The sequence below is a fragment of the Papio anubis genome, chromosome 14, assembly GCF_008728515.1.
Source record: "Papio anubis isolate 15944 chromosome 14, Panubis1.0, whole genome shotgun sequence".
Lineage (NCBI taxonomy): Eukaryota > Metazoa > Chordata > Mammalia > Primates > Cercopithecidae > Papio > Papio anubis.
In genome coordinates, this window is record NC_044989.1 from 62539726 (window position 1) to 62555761 (window position 16036).

Sequence of the window (16036 nt, forward strand, 5' to 3'; positions counted from 1 at the left end):
TTTTTTTCTTTTTTTTATTTTTAATTTATTTATTTATTGAGATGGAGTCTCACTCTGTCACCCAGGCTGGAGTGCAATGGCGCGATCTTGGCTCACTGTAACCTCCGCCCTTTGAGTTCAAGCGATTCTCCTGCCTCAGCCTCCCTGGAATTACAGGCACCTGCCACTGCACCCGGCTAATTTTTTTTTTATTTTTAGTAGAGACGGAGTTTCACCATCTTGGCCAGGCTGGTCTTGAACTCCCAACCTCATGATCCACCTGCCTCGGCCTCCCAAAGTGCTGGGATTACAGGCATGAGCCACCATGCCGGCCTTTTTTTTTTTTTTTTTTGAGAAGGAGTCTCACTCCTGTCGCCCAGGGTGGAGTGCAGTGGTGCAATCTCTGCTCACTGCAACCTCCGCCTCCCAGGTTCAAGTGATTCTCCTGCCTCAGCCTCCTGAGTAGCTGGGATTATAGGCATGCGCCACCACACCCAGCTAATTTTTGTATTTTTAGTAGAGACAGGGTTTCACCATGTTGGCCAGGTTGGTCTCGAACTCCTGACCTCACATGATCCACCTGCCTCAGCCTCCCAGAGTGCTGGGATGACAGGCATGAGCCACCACACCTGACCTCAAAGTGTATAGTAAATATCTAAACCAATGAAAGGGACAAGATATAGAAGGAATCCTAGGATCAGCTGAGAAATAATTGAATACTTTCCTAAAAGAACAGGATACTGGAAGGGATGGGGCTTTGTGGGACAATTGCTATTTTGAATTCTTAGGTGTCCAACTTTACAACCAAGGTTTTCAAATATTTTAAATGATGATTTAGTCAGCAGAAGGGAAAACTAAAATAGAACATAATTAGCTTAAGCTTACCTCTAGTTGTAGAGTATACAGGTTGTGACTGCAAAATTTGAGAAATTGCAATTTTTATCTAAGTGCAGTCAAGTTTTCCTTATTTGGGAATGGTCATAATTGTCTCTCATGGCAACCCAACTGTGTGCAACATTGAACCATCCTTTGTTGCAAAGGAACCTGCCTGGGCATGCTTCCTGTTAGATAAATGGTCCCAACTGGCATAACTTACAAGTTTGGTACACAAACTATCTGATTACAATACTAACGCTATACATGAGCAGGTAGTAAAATATGGGCATTTACATCATTTATTCACCAAGAACTGTAATTAGGCATTTTCTTTCTCTTTTATTATATTTTAAAATTTTATATAGAGACAGGGTCTCGCGCTGTCCCCCAGGCTAGAGTGCAGTGGTGCAACTGTTACTCACTGCAGCCTGAACTCCTGGGCTCAAGTGATCTTCTCACCTCAGCACCTGGCTTGTTTCTGTTTTACATGCTTTTGGCTAGTTTCTGTTTCCCGCTGGTGTTAGGGTTTTAACTTCTATTGATTCACAGGATGCAGGTGGGGGAGAGATGGCAAGGGGGAAAATATGAATTTGATTACTCAAGCAGAACAAGGTGAAACTGTTTAAAATAATTTTCAGCTGAAAAAATAAAATCATTAAATTATTTCCTTCATGCTGTTATTACACTGTTTTTATATTAAAGAAGTAAGCACAAATATGAGGATTGTATATCATTTCTATTCTGGCTATTTTTAGAATCATGGCTAACAACTGGCATGGATCTCAGAATGACTGATTTGGAGTCTTTAGCATCTCGTCAAAAATGAGGAAACATCTGGACAGACAGGGCAGAGGATTTGTAGAAGGCTGTGGTCAGGAAGGAGTTTCAGGTCTACTGTCTTCCATCTCTATGTTCTACCTTTCAGACCCTTCAAAAGAATAAGAACTTATTTCAAAAATCTGTGTCCTTGCTCAAGCATTTAAATAATGACAGTTCCTGTAGTGAGGATCTTTGTATGCAGATGTGAGCTAGGACGAGGCCCAATGTCACTTGCATCCTGCATCCATGTTAGACCTGTCTCTGTGCTTCAGGTTGCTGTCACTCTTTGTAGAGCCTGATGCTGTTTGTGATGACCTTGGCCTCACTTTCCACTCAGTGCCACCCTTCTCTGGGTGCAGTGTGCAAAATGAGTGAGTTGGCTGCCACGTGGGGCTTCCAGGCTGTCCACAGTACCCAGGTAGCCAGCACATTATTCTCATCCTAGCTGGACAACCACTGACCCAAGCTTGGGTCTTGGGTTCTTGGTGACAAGTTGTTATAAATGGAGAACTGATACTGGGGCATGGTGGCTCACGCCTATAATCCCAGCACTTTGGGAGGCCGAGGCAGGAGGATTGCTTGAACTCAGGAGTTCCAGGCCAGCCTGGGCAACACAGGGAGACCCTGTCTCTACTAATAAAACAATTAGCCAGGCATGGTGGTGCATGCCTGTGATCCCAGCTACTCAGGAGGCTGAACTTGGAGGTGGAGGCAGCAGTGAGGCTGTGTTTGTGCCACTGCACTCCATCCTGGGTGACAGAGCAAGACCCTCTCTCAGAAATTAAATAAATAAAAATTTTTGAAATGGAGAACTGAGAAAAGGAACACTAATGCAGTTGTGTTCCCATGGAAGATAGTCAAACAAAGCTAAACATAGCTGGCGTAAGGAAACCAGTGGCTGCTAACAGTCGTGGAACTGTGCAACTGAACTAACCCCAAGTCTTCCTGCCTGGAAAGTTGAGGCCAGAAGCATTTTCTGTAGCATCCGTGGCAGAGCTGTGGGGCCTTTCTGGCTCAACTGGGAAGGAAGGTGACGGCTGTTGTTCTTCAAGGAATCGCTTTCCTGCCTTCTGAAGGGAATCACCAGGTCCTAGATTCTGGAAAGGGAAGGGAAAGTGGAGAACACAAAAAGGAAACGTTTTCTTGTTCTCCCATGATATTCATGTGCGTGTCCCCAAGCAGATTGCCAGAGGAAATGAAGGTTTTTTGTAAATAATAATAATAAATTTATTTATTTATTAAATATAAACCCAGCAGGTTTATATTTACTATCAACCAATATCATCCTGTGAATAGCAGAAAAAGGCAAGTGAGGCCATGTAACATTTCATTTTTTCCTGGAGCCCCAGGCTGACCTGGTTTGGCTGGCCAGGGTGGGACTAGAGGTGAGGCTTCAAATCATCTGGGTGCAGGCAGACCACCTAGACCAAGAAAGTACCTTTCAAACTGCTACACTTGTAATCCTAGTTACTCAGGAGGCTGAGGCAGGAGGATCCTTGAGCCCAGGAGTTCAAGACTATCTTGAGCAACATAGTGAGACCCCATCTTGAATGAATGAATGGTGCCTTTCCCTAGACCTCCTTTGAATTGAAAGAAAACAAGTCACTTCGTAAGTTACTTTATATGAACCGTTAAAACTGTGGATACAGCTGTTTGCTGGGTGGTGTATCACCACTTCAAATTATCATTTATAGGGAATTTAGGGAAAAATCTTTCCCCCTAAAGTCGGGAAGTTTAAAAATAAGTAACCAGATAATCTGGAGCCAGGAGCATGTAGTGGGAGAGTTATCAGGCCCACCCAGTTCCCTGAGACAGATGGAAAAACTGACACTTCTCTTCATCAGTTCTTATAGATATAATTTCAATAAACGGGAAAGGATAATGCAAAACCCTTCCTTGTCCCTGTACACATGGGGAAGAGTTGAACAAAATGCTAGGGGAATTTGGCTCTGAAGGTCCCTGGTGACCCATTCCTGGGAGAATCAACTTGCCGCCCCTTTGGGCAACCACTCCTGGAACCATAACAGAAGGGACAGGACCAAGCAAGTCCCTCCTGCCTTGAGTGAGTCCTGGGAGAAAGTGGTTACTGGGGTAACCACAGCCTGTGCCATTCTTCATAACCCAAATGCCATACCTAGTTTTGCACCTAAAAGTTTAGCCAATTAATTGTGTTCATGGTTGTTAAGATGCTGGTTTCAGAAAGCTAGTAGTGCTTAAACTCGTCTTTCCATTCTTTTATCTTGTCCTTCTCTTCTCTTTAGGGAATGACTGAAAATTGCTGGTTCTATTTTTACCCTTACAGTGCCAGGTTCTAAATTACCCAGTAAGTTAGAATTAGGCATGTGTCTCCAGCTAAGCCAAAAATTTTTGAGAAACTTAATATATTTTTCAAATATCCAAAGATTAACAAAGTTATTAATGGGAAAAATCAGAACTTTGTAGGATTTCTTTACTTTCACAGAATTTTAATTTGAATTACAAATGCAAAGGAGAGAGGAGAATCATAATCTTTTCAGGGGCTTCTAAAGGGTCTTAATCTGGCCTGATATACCACAAAGGGTCCAGAGTGCCCTGGAGGAGAAGTGTAGGGCTGTCCACAAGGCCCACTGGAGAAGGGAGGATTGTAATCCAGGCATAAGAAAGTGATTCTGGCCAGGTACAGTGGCTCACACCTGTAATACCAGCACTTTGAGAGGCTGAGGCAGGAGGATCACTTGAGCCCAGGAGTTCTGGACCAGCCTGGGCAAGAAAGTAAGACCCCCATCTCTACAAAAAAAAAATTTTTTTTTTTTTTGAGATGGAGTTTTACTCTCGTTGCCCAGGCTGGAGTGCAATGGCACAATCTCGCCTCACCACAACCTCCGCCTCCCGGGTTCAAGCAATTCTCATGCCTCAGCCTCCTGAGCAGCTGGGATTACAGGCATGTGCCACTGTGCCCGGCTAATTTTTGTATTTTTTTAGTAGAGACAGGTTTCTCCATGTTGGTCAGGCTGGTCTTGAACTCCTGACCTCAGGTGATCTGCCCACCTCAGCCTTCCAAAGTGCTGGGATTACAGGCATGAGCCACCACGCCCAGCCTACAAAAAATATTTTTTTAAAAATTAGACGTGGTGGCACGTGCCTGTGGTCCTAGCTACACAGGAGGCTGAAGCGGAAGGATTGCCTGAGCCTAGGAGGTCACAGCTGTAGGGAGCCATGTTCACACCACTGCATTCCAGCCTGGGTGACAGAGCAAGACCCTGTCTCAAAAAGAAGAAAGAAGGTGCCTTCATCTCAGGAGCTCACAACCCTGACCATTTTCTTGATCTTTTAGGTGGAGGCTTATGGACATTGTCTTCAAGGAGTTATTTTGATTTCACTCTACACAAATAATATACATATATATTGTCCTTGAGAAGCATTTAATTTATAATTAAAGCTAAAATCTCCTTTGACCAATATTATCAATCCTGGGTTTCTCCTCCACTTCCCAACCTCTGTTGTCACTTTGTGTCTCCTTCTAGTTTTGTTTTGTTTTGTTTGTTTGGTGATATTTACCTATTTGCATATATGTCCATATTTATAGTATTGTTTTCTGTATTTCTGTAACATCAGTGCAATCATTATGTATTGTCCTGCAGATTGCTTTTCCCCCCAGCAATATGTCTGGAGACTTTCATGTTAGTACTGGAGACCAGCAACCCACCAAACTGGTATACAGAATACTTCAAAGTAGAAACATTTGAGCTACAGAAGATGCAGAAAAATATATTATCTGAACTTCCCACATCTGACTAAAGCAGAGCTTTACTCAACGTCATCTGCCCCAACTCTCCCCTTCCCAGGAGGTCTCTAGTCAGGGAGGCATTGACCTTGGGCATTGGGATATTTAAAAAAAAAAAAAAAGTGTAACAGCCCCAACAGATAGAACTTTCCATCATTTGAAGTCCTAAATAATTCCCCCCCCCATAGTAAGCTGTTCCATATATATATGAAATATGTTCCACATATATATGAAATATGTGTGTGTATATATATGTATTTCAACTTTTATTTTAGATTTAGGGGTCCATGTGCAGGTTTGTTACTTGGGTATTTTGTGTGATGCTGACATTTGGCATATGAATGATTCTGTCACCCAGGTAGTGAACGTAGTACCCAGTAGTTAGTCTTTCAACCCCAGTAGTCCCTAGTAGCTATTATTGCCATCTTTATGTCCATAAGTATCCACAGTTTAGCTCCCACTTGTAACGTGGTATTTGGTTTTCTGTCCTTGCATTAATTCGCTTAGGATAATGGCCTCCAGCTGCATCCATGTCACTGCAAAGGATATGATTTTATTCTCTTTTATGGCTATGTGATTTTTTTTTCCCCCTAGCTATTCTGGGAGCTACTCTGTTTAGTGTACTTTTGCATATGTAGTACATTTTTCTCCTGTTAATCTGTCTACTGTCAGTTGATTCACAGGCCGCTGACCAATTGGACCAAATTGGTAGAGAAGTTTTTCCTCCCAACAGTTTATATAAATATACTTTATTAATTTTAACTGCTGCATAGTGTTCCATTTAGAATAGGTTGGAGGTTCTTGTTTGTTTTTGAGTTTCCTATTATAAACCAAAAATAAAATTCTAATCTCCCCAACCAACTGAATGGACCTCCTCCGCCAAGGGGATCCCAAAAAAGCCTGAAAAAGTTCAGGCCATGACAGGAAGAGGGGTGGTTAGAAGTTCAGGCCATGACTGGAAGAGAGGAGGAAGGTCTCATTATATACTCTCCTCTCTTTGGAGTTTAGACCCAACTGACCAGCATTAACATTAAAACAGAGATTTTTAAGACCGACAAAACAGACTCTTTGTAGTAATAAGATCAAATCCAACCTGATTCTGATATAACATCTCATGACAGACAGCAGGCCCTGAAGGAGATCAAAGTATTTTACTCCAAAATGTATGTCTTTGACATATTTTGAATGGCCTTGCAAAGCTGTCCCTTGTGGGGGAAATTTGCATTTTTTTAGAGAATCTCCTTCCTCTACTAGGTTTTTCCACGGAGTTTGACACCTTTTAGGTCAGATAAGAGACTGTCACATCTATTATCTCTGAAGCTTGTTCCTCGGAGGCTTCATCTACATGACAAGAACCTTGGCTTCCAAAACATTCCCCCCTTACCATAACTCAAGCTGACTTCAACTCTTCAGTCAGAGCTTAACTCTTTCAACCAATTGCCAGTCAGGAAATCTCTGAATCCACCTGTGACCTAGAAATAGCCCCCAACTCCCACTTTGAGATGTCCCCCTATTCCAGGCCAAAACCAATGTATACCTTCCATGTATTGATTTATGTCTTTACCCATAACTTCTGTCTCCCTAAAATGTCTAAAACCAAGCCGCAATCCAACCATCTTGGGCACATACTCTCAGGACCTCCTGAGGCTGCATCATGGGCCATGGTCCTTAACCTTGGCAAAATAAACATCTTAATCAGTTGAGACCTGTCTCAGATGCTTTTTGGTTTACACTATCAATGAGTGGGTTTTTAGGTTGTCTTCAGTTTTCCATTACAGACAACGCTGCTGTGAATGTCCTTGAACATGCCTCCCTGTTTACATGTACAAATATATCTTAGAAAACAGGAATACTGTATCATGGGTTATGTGCTTTTTTTTTCTTTTTCTTTTTTTAATTGTAGACACTGTCAAATAGACTTTAGAATATGAATAAATGTTTAACAACCCGTCTTCCAAAAAGAGGAAGTGGGGCTGATTTGTAGCATTTACCAATTTCCATTGTGTGAATTCTTCCACCGTGGCCGATTTCAAACTACTAATGAGACATCAATGCACAATCAGCTCTGCTAGCTGGTATGAAGTGGCTCCAGCATAGTTCTCAGAATCTCTCCAACTCAGAATGCATATAGATATTAGCAAATAGCCCTCTAAAGTAGCCCAACCAATGTATACTTTCACAAGCCGTGTATGAGAGTATCTACAGTCATGCTCTGCATAACGATGTTTCAGTCAATGACAGATGACGTGTGACAGTGGTCCCATAAGATTATAATGGAGCTGAAAAATTCCCATCACTAGTGTCTAAGATGTAGTTGTACATAAACACATTATTCATGTGTTTATGGTGATGCTGGTGTAAACAAACTACTGCACTGCCAGTCATATAAAAATATAACACATACAATTATGTGCAATACATAATACTTGATAATAAGTGACTGTGTTACTGGTTTATGTACTTACTGTACTATGCTTTTTATCATTTATACTCTCTACTTATAAAAAAAAAAAAGTTAACTGTAAAACAGCCTCAGGCAGGTCCTTCAGGAGGGATTCCAGAAGAAGACGTTATCATAGGAGATGACAGCTCTATGCGCATGTTGCCCCTGGAGACCTTCCAGTGGGACAAGATGTAGAGGTGGAAGACAGTGATATTGATGATCCCGGCCCTGTGTACACCTAGGCTAATGTGTATTTGTGTCCTGGTTTTTGACAAAAAAATTTAAAAAGTAAAATAAATTTTTAAAAATTTTAATGGGAAAAAAGCTTACAGAATGAGAATATAAAGAAAATATTTTTATACAGCTGTACAGTGTGTTTGTGTTTTCCGGTAAGTGTTATTACAAGAGAGTCAAAAAGTTAATTACAGTGAACTAAGGTTAATTTATTGAATTAACCTTATTGAAGAAAAAATTTTTTAATTTAGTGTAGCATAAATGTATAGTGTAAAGTCTACAGTAGGGTACAGTAATGTCCTAGGCCTTCACATTCACTGACCACTTATACACTGACTCACCCAGAGAAAGTTCCAGTCTTGCAAGCTCCATTCAGGTAAGTACCCTATATAGGTATACCATTTTTTATCTTTTACACTGTATTTTTACTGTATCTTTTCTGTGTTTAGACAGACAAATACCATTGTATTACAGTTGTCTACAATATTCAGTACAGTAACATGCTGTACAGGTTTGTAGCCTATAAACTATACCATATAAGTAGGTTTTACCATCTAGGTTTGTGTAAGTACTCTGTGATGTTCACACAATGATGAAATCGCCTAATGATGCATTTCTCAGGATGTATCCCCGTCGTTAAGCAACGATGACTGTATTTCCCTTTATCCTTGTCAGTGCCTGGTAATATACTTTTTTGCCAGTATGATGAGTCAAAAACTCATTTTTGCATTTCTCCTAATCATTAGTGAGATTGAGCATTTTTTTTTATGTCTTTGCTATTTTTATTTCCCTTTCCATGAAATGGTCTTTTGCCTTTTGCCTGGTTTTCTTTTCTTTCTTTCTTTCTTTTTGAGACAGGGTCTCGCTCTGTTGCCCAGGCTGGAGGGCAGTGGCATGCGATCACTGCTCACTGCAGCCTCAACCTCCCTGGGCTCAGGTGATTCTCCCATCCCAAGCCTCCCAAGTAGCTGGGGCTACAGGTGTGTGCCACCATGCCCAGCTAACTTTTTGTAACTTTTGTAGAGACGGGGTTTCATTCTGTTGCCCAGGCTGGAGTGCAGTGGCGCCATCTCGGCTTACTGCAACCTCCACCTCCCAGGTTCAAGCGATTCTTCTGCCTCAGCCTCCCGAGTAGCTGGAATTACAGGTGCACACCACCATACCCAGCTAATGTTTTGTATTTTTAGTAGAGATGGGGTTTCACCATATTGGCTAGGCTGGTCTCAAACTCCCAACCTCAGGTGATCTGTCTGCCTTGGCCTCCCAAAGTGCTGGATTATAGGTGTGAGTCACCGCGCCTGGCCGTTTTTCTTTTGGTATTTTTATGTTGATTTGTCGCAGCCCTTGATGTAGCCTGGAAATAACTGTCCATCAAGAAGTTTTCAATCTGTTCTAGAGAGTGAAGTGGGAGGAATGTTCCCAAATGTTATTGGGCACCTGCTATGTGAACATACCTTTCAAGAACTGGGGCTGAGAGAAAAGAGTATACATTGTGTACATCAAACCCTATTACTGATTTAACACTGTGGTAGGGTCAGTTCAACACACACACACACACACACACACACACCAGTGATACAAATAAAAACTAATTACTAGGAGTAGTGAAGAAAATAAATAAATTGCATTTTGGCTCAGTCTGACTATTCATCATTTTTTTCACAAGCATCCTATTGGTCCTCATCTCTGTTGGGACACTGAAGTCGCTGGATTATTTTTCTGGAGGGAATTCAGCACTTCTATTCTCACTGAGGTTTCTAGGGAGTCTTCCTGTGAGGTTTATCCCTCATCTCCCCACCTGTCACGTTGGCCCTGATATCAAAAGGTGGAGTGGTTTCTCTTCCCAGGCTGTTTCTTCCTGAAAATGACTGGCTGCCCCACCAGCTGACTATCCTCTGGGATGAGTTAAGGATGCATTATTTTTCTGGGGTGTGGACTAGTCCCAGAATCCCTCAAATGCAGAATGCAGGAGATGGCCAATTTTTACAAAGGCCAGGCTGTGCAGGAGGAAACATAACATAGGTGTCATCTTAGATGGGAGTGATTATCTGCTAAATGCAATTTTGACTGCTTCTAATTTGCTGTTCAGGGATTGTGTCCTTGAACCAAACACAAAAATTTTTAAGTTGAAAAGACTGAAATAGCATCACATCAGGTAGTAATGCATATGTTAGAGAGGACAACTGTTGCATCTTTGAATTCCTTGGTAGTTTTGCCACCCCCATCCCTCATCCTGTACTGGTTTTAGTGAATTCTGAAAGGGGACTTTGATTCTCTGAATTGCACCAAGATAGAAAATGGCTTTGGTAACATCTTAGAGCAGTGAGTAGTTCTTAACCAGGGATGGACATCAGAATCCCCCAGGGAATATCTGCTAAACACCAGACCTGCTGAATCAGAGTCTGAGTGAAGGGCCAGCACATGTAGTTAGGAAAAACTCTGGAAATGATTCAGCTGTGCCTTCATGAGTAACAGCCACTGCTCTGTTTTACTGCCATTCTGTGATAAGATCAGTACAAACCTTCAGGGTAAGTGTTCAGAAACATTTACAGCAAATTCACAGAGTATGTCTATTAAATGTAATAAGTTTGGGCTTGTATTTTGCATGTATTTAACTTTGTTTTGTATTTTACAAAATTATCGGTCTGTGATGAATTAGAAATGTTAAAAATCAACCTTACAGTTTGAGAAGCACTGTTCTTGGCTTGTTTAGTTGTATCCAAGTCAGACGGGCACAACTAAAAATTACCTGGTATTAAAGTAAATAATTAAGGCCGGGCACAGTGGCTTATGCCTGTAATCCCAGCACTTTGTGAGGCCGAGGCAGACTGATCACTTGAGGTCAGGAGTTTGAGACCAGCCCGGCCAACATGACAAAACCCCGTCTCCACTACAAATAAAAAAATTAGCTGGGCATGGTGGTGGGCACCTGTAATCCCAGCTACTTGGGAGGCTGAGGCAGGAGAATCGCTGGAGCCCAAGAGGCGGAGGTTGCAGTGAGCTGAGCTCACGCTACTGCACTCCAGCCTGGGTGACAGAGCAAAACTCGATCTCAAAAATAAAAAATAAATAAATGAGAGGCCATTAGACTGAGACTTCTGTAGTGCCTTAGGTTCCTTTCTAAGCAAATCAAAACCCAACTCAAAGTGAATGGTTATGGCCTAGGAAAACAAAACTTAAGCATAACAGTCAAAACCTGCTAACCTCTAACTAGAAACTACCAATCAGAAACCAACTAGCCTCTAACTAGGGACTTCCACTTCAATGAATCAAATTGTGGTTTGGCAATGTCCAATTCATGAATCGCGGTCTCAAACCTTTTAAAATTTTAATGTGCCTAAGTTTATCTAACAATGGTTTGGTAGCCTTATGATCCTGGCAAGTAACTCTCCAGGTATCAGTGACCTCCTCTGGTGGGTCCTTGAGAGGATTAGAGATAATGAATGTATCCCAAGCACCTAGCACCATGCCTGACAGTCATAGAAGTTATTGGAAGCCCATCATAAAACAAAAGTCCATCCTAACAAAACTGTCTTCCAATTAGTTGTTGAAAAACACACAGAATCCTAGAGGGTGGTAACTGCTGCATCATATTCTAACCAACCCAGGGCGTGCAGGATGACAGATTTGTGCAGCGTCTCTAAACGGTTTAACTTGGAGTTCAGCCATGGGGAAGGAAGCTTAGTGGCTATGGCACTACAAGACAAACCTCTGGTTAGCAGACCTCTCCCCAGTCTCTCCTTCCTGGCTCCTCTCTCACTTTCCTCTTCCCCTTCTCTTTCGTACCCCACTGGGCCTTCCCCCAAGGTCTCAACTGTTTTTATTTCTTACCTCTAGCACAATCATTTTCTGTTCCTGGTGGAAGGGTGAGAAGGGTGGAGGATGAAAATTTCTGGCCACTGTAGTCTGGCCTCCTGTCCAAGCATCTGAAAATAAGCAGATCATTCATGCTGGGCCAAATGACCTCCTGCTGGCATACTCCTGTGCCCTTATTGTGCTAAAAGAGAATCTATCTCTTCCTTTGACTTTCATTACAAAAAGCCTCTTTCTCTAACCTTTGCCTTACGTAGGTGCCATTATTATTACTGGGAGCAGTGTTGTGTGATAAATACAGGTGCTTTGGAGCCAGCAACTTTGGATTGGATTCCGACTCTGCCTCTTACTTGTGTGGCTTAGGGAATTTTTTATTTTTTAGAGACGGTCACACTCTGTCGCCCAGGTTGGAGTGCAGTGGCATGGTCATAGCTTAAGTGATCCTTCTACCTCAGCCTCCTGAGTAGCTGGGACCTGCAGGCACATGCCACCACGCCCAGCTAATTTTTTTTTTTTTTTTTGTCTAAGTGTTTTGTAAAGATGAGGTCTCACTATATTGCCCAGGCTGGTCTTGAGCTCCTGGGTGTAAATGATCCTCCTGCCTCAGCCTCCCAAAGTGCTGGGATTACAGAGATGAGTCACCATGCCTGGCCTTAGTTAGAGTTTTTGATTCAAATGAGTATTGAATCCCCAGTATTTCCTGTAAACCAGAAGTTAGATCTAGAATCTTTATTCATATTAAAATTTTTGGCAAGAAGACTCATAGTTTTCTTGAACCTAAGTTCCTACAGAGATTTAACTCTAGCAACTAACTGGCTGCTTTGCTTCTCCATCTTCCCTCTGCTTGCCTCTACTGACTGAGTCATCTTTCAGGCCTTCCATTGAACGTCACTCTCTCAAGGAAGCTGCCCTGACCCTCCAAGTTTAGCATGCAGGTTCGTTCCTGCCATAGCGTCACCACAGGGGATTGTAATTGCCTGCCTGCCACTTAGTGAACTTCTTGTAGCTCACCTCCCTTGCCCTGCCTTCCACTAACTCTTTCCTCCCACCACATACATCCCCCTGCTTTTCTATGAGAGGTATGCTGCCCATCCTTCAGTCCTCACCTCACATGGCACACCCCTAGGTTAGGCTTCCCATGATACAGAGCCATACTCTCCTGTGCTTTTTTCCCCCATAGCATTTATCACAAGTTATTTCTAGATTTTCTTTGTTACGAATATTTGCCTTGTACTTTAGACTGTAAACTTGTTGGCCTTTGCTTAATGCTGTATCCCCAGCACCTAGCATGGTGCCTGGCTCCTCATGGCAGTTACTACATATTTATTGGATGATAAAGGGTGCTATTGCATTCATTTATCTCCTTTAGGACAGGAGCTACTTTTTTGATGTTTGCGGCCTTGGTGTCTAGCTGGTACACCAGGCCCACCACAAGATATGGTTGCCCAGGTACACAAGTCCTTCATCGTATGAGAGAGATGTAGAAAAGTAGGCCAGTAGGGAGGCCAGTAAGAAGGAAAAATAAGTCTTTATCACCTGTGAACTATTCTTGCCAAAAGCATTTAACCAGAATCTAATCAAGCCTTTAGACCTAATTTCTAGTTTACAAGAAATACAGGGATAGAAGAACATATTTGGTAACACCATGAAGAAGCAATTAACCACATCCAGAATGTCGGACATTCTGCAGTATGATGTGTTTGGACAAAGGTCATAACAAGAAAAAAGATGCTAGCCAGGTATAGTGGCTCACACCTGTAATCGCAGCACTTTGGGAAGCCAAGGCAGGAGGATCACTTGAGGCCAGGAGTTTGAGACCAGCCTGGGTAACACAGCAAGACCTTCTTGCTACAAAAAAATTAAAAGTAAATAAATTACTTTAAAAATTAAAAGATGCGGCCGGGCGCGGTGGCTCACGCCTGTAATCCCAGCACTTTGCAGGGCCGAGACGGGCCGATCACAAGGTCAGGAGATCAAGACCATCCTGGCTAATACAGTGAAACACCATCTCTACTAAAAATACAAAAAATTAGTCAGGTGTGTTGGCAGGCACCTGTAGTCCCAGCTACTCGGGAGGCTGAGGCAGGAGAATGGCGTGAACCCGGGCGGCGGAGCTTGCAATGAGCCGAGATCGGGCCGCTGCACTGCAGCCTAGGCGACAGATAGAGCAAGACTCTGCCTCAAAAAAAAAAAATTAAAAGATGCAAAGATGGCCGGGTACAGTGGCTCATGCCTGTAATCCTGGCACTTTGGGAGGCGGATCACCTGAGGTCAAGAGTTTGAGACCAGCCTAGCCAATATAGCTAAACACCATCCCTACTAAAAATACAAAAGTTAGCCGGGCATTGTGGCAGGTCCCTGTAGTCCCAGCTACTCGGGAGGCTGAGGCAGGAGAATCACTTGAACCTAGAAGGAGGAGGTTGCAATGAGCTGAGATGGAGCCACTGCATTCCAGCCTAGGTAACAGAGGAAGATTCTATCTCCAAAATAAATAAATAAATAAAAGATGCAAAGATTATTCTAGATTAGGAGATTGTAGAGACACACCATCCAAATACATAATATTATCCTTGACTGACTGGATATGGTTAGAAAAAGACAATTACAAAAGACATTTTGAATACATTGGAGAAGTTGAAATATGGGCTGTAAATCAGATGATATAATAATTAGAGTTATTGTTACTTTTCTTGGATATGTAGAAAATTGTCCTTATTCTTAGAGGATGTATAATGAGGGGCTGGACATGGTGGCTCATGCCTGTAATCCCAGCACTTTGGGAGGCTGAGGCAGGTGGATCACCTGAGGTGGGGAGTTTGAGACCAGTCTGACCAACATGGAGAAACCCCCTCTCTACTAAAAATACAAAATTAGGGTGTGGTGGCGCATGCCTGTAATTCCAGCTACTAGGGAGGCTGAGGCAGGAGAATCACTTGAACTCAGGAGGCGGAGGTTGTGGTGAGCCGAGATTGTGCCATTGCACTCCAGCCTGGGCAACAAGAGCAAAACTCCATCTCAAAAAAAAAAAACAAAAAAAAGTGTATAAGGAAATATTTAGGTATAAAATGTCCTGATGTCTGCAACTTATTTTCAAATGATTCAGGAAAAATCACATTCATGTATAGATAAAGCAAATGGTCAAATACTAGCAGCTGTTGAATCTGGGTAGAAGGTATGCAAGGTTTTTTGACTGTTAGTTTTGGGTTTTTGGAAATTATTTTTGGTCAGATTTATTAGGTATAATTTACAGAGTAAAACGTAATTTAAAAAAATTTAATTGTAAAGTTTTATGAATGTTGACAAACACTTGCAATTGTATAACGACCATCATAATCAAGAGATAGAAGTTTATCATCACTAGAATTCTCCCTTATCCCTTTGCAGCCATCCCCTCACCCTACCCCCTACCCCTTGTACCACTGATCTATTCTCCATTTCTATGGTTTTGCCTTTCCCAGAATATCATACAAATGGAAGCATATAGTATGTTGCCTTTTGAGTCTGGCTTCTTTCACTTATATATTAGTTTGCTAGGGCTGCTGTAACAAAACACCACACACTGGGTGACTTCAAACTATAGAAATGTATTGTCAGCCAGGCGCGGGTGGCTCATGCCTATAATCCCAGTACTTTGGGAAGCTGAGGCGGGCGGATTACCAGAGGTCAGGAGTTTGAGACCAGCGTGGCCAACATGACAAAACCCCGTCTCTACTAAAAATACAAAAATTAGCTGGGCATGGTGGTGTGCGCCTGTAATCCTAGCTACTCAGGAGGCTGAGACAAGAGAATCACTTGAACCCGGGAGGCGGAGGTTCCAATGAGCCGAGATCATGCCACTGCACTCCAGCCTGGGGGACAGAGTGAGACTCTGTCTCAAAAAAAAAAAAAAAAAGAAAAGAAAAGAAAAAAGAAACATATTGTCTCATTCTGGATGCTATAAGTCCAAAATTAAGTTGTCAGAAGGGCCATGCTTTCCCAAAGGCTCCAGGAAGAATCTGTTCCATTCCTTTCTCTTAGCTTCTGGTGTCACCAGCAATCTTGGCATTTTTTACCTTGTACCTGCCAGTCTCTGCCTCTGTCACTGCATGGCATTCTTCCTGTGTGTCTCT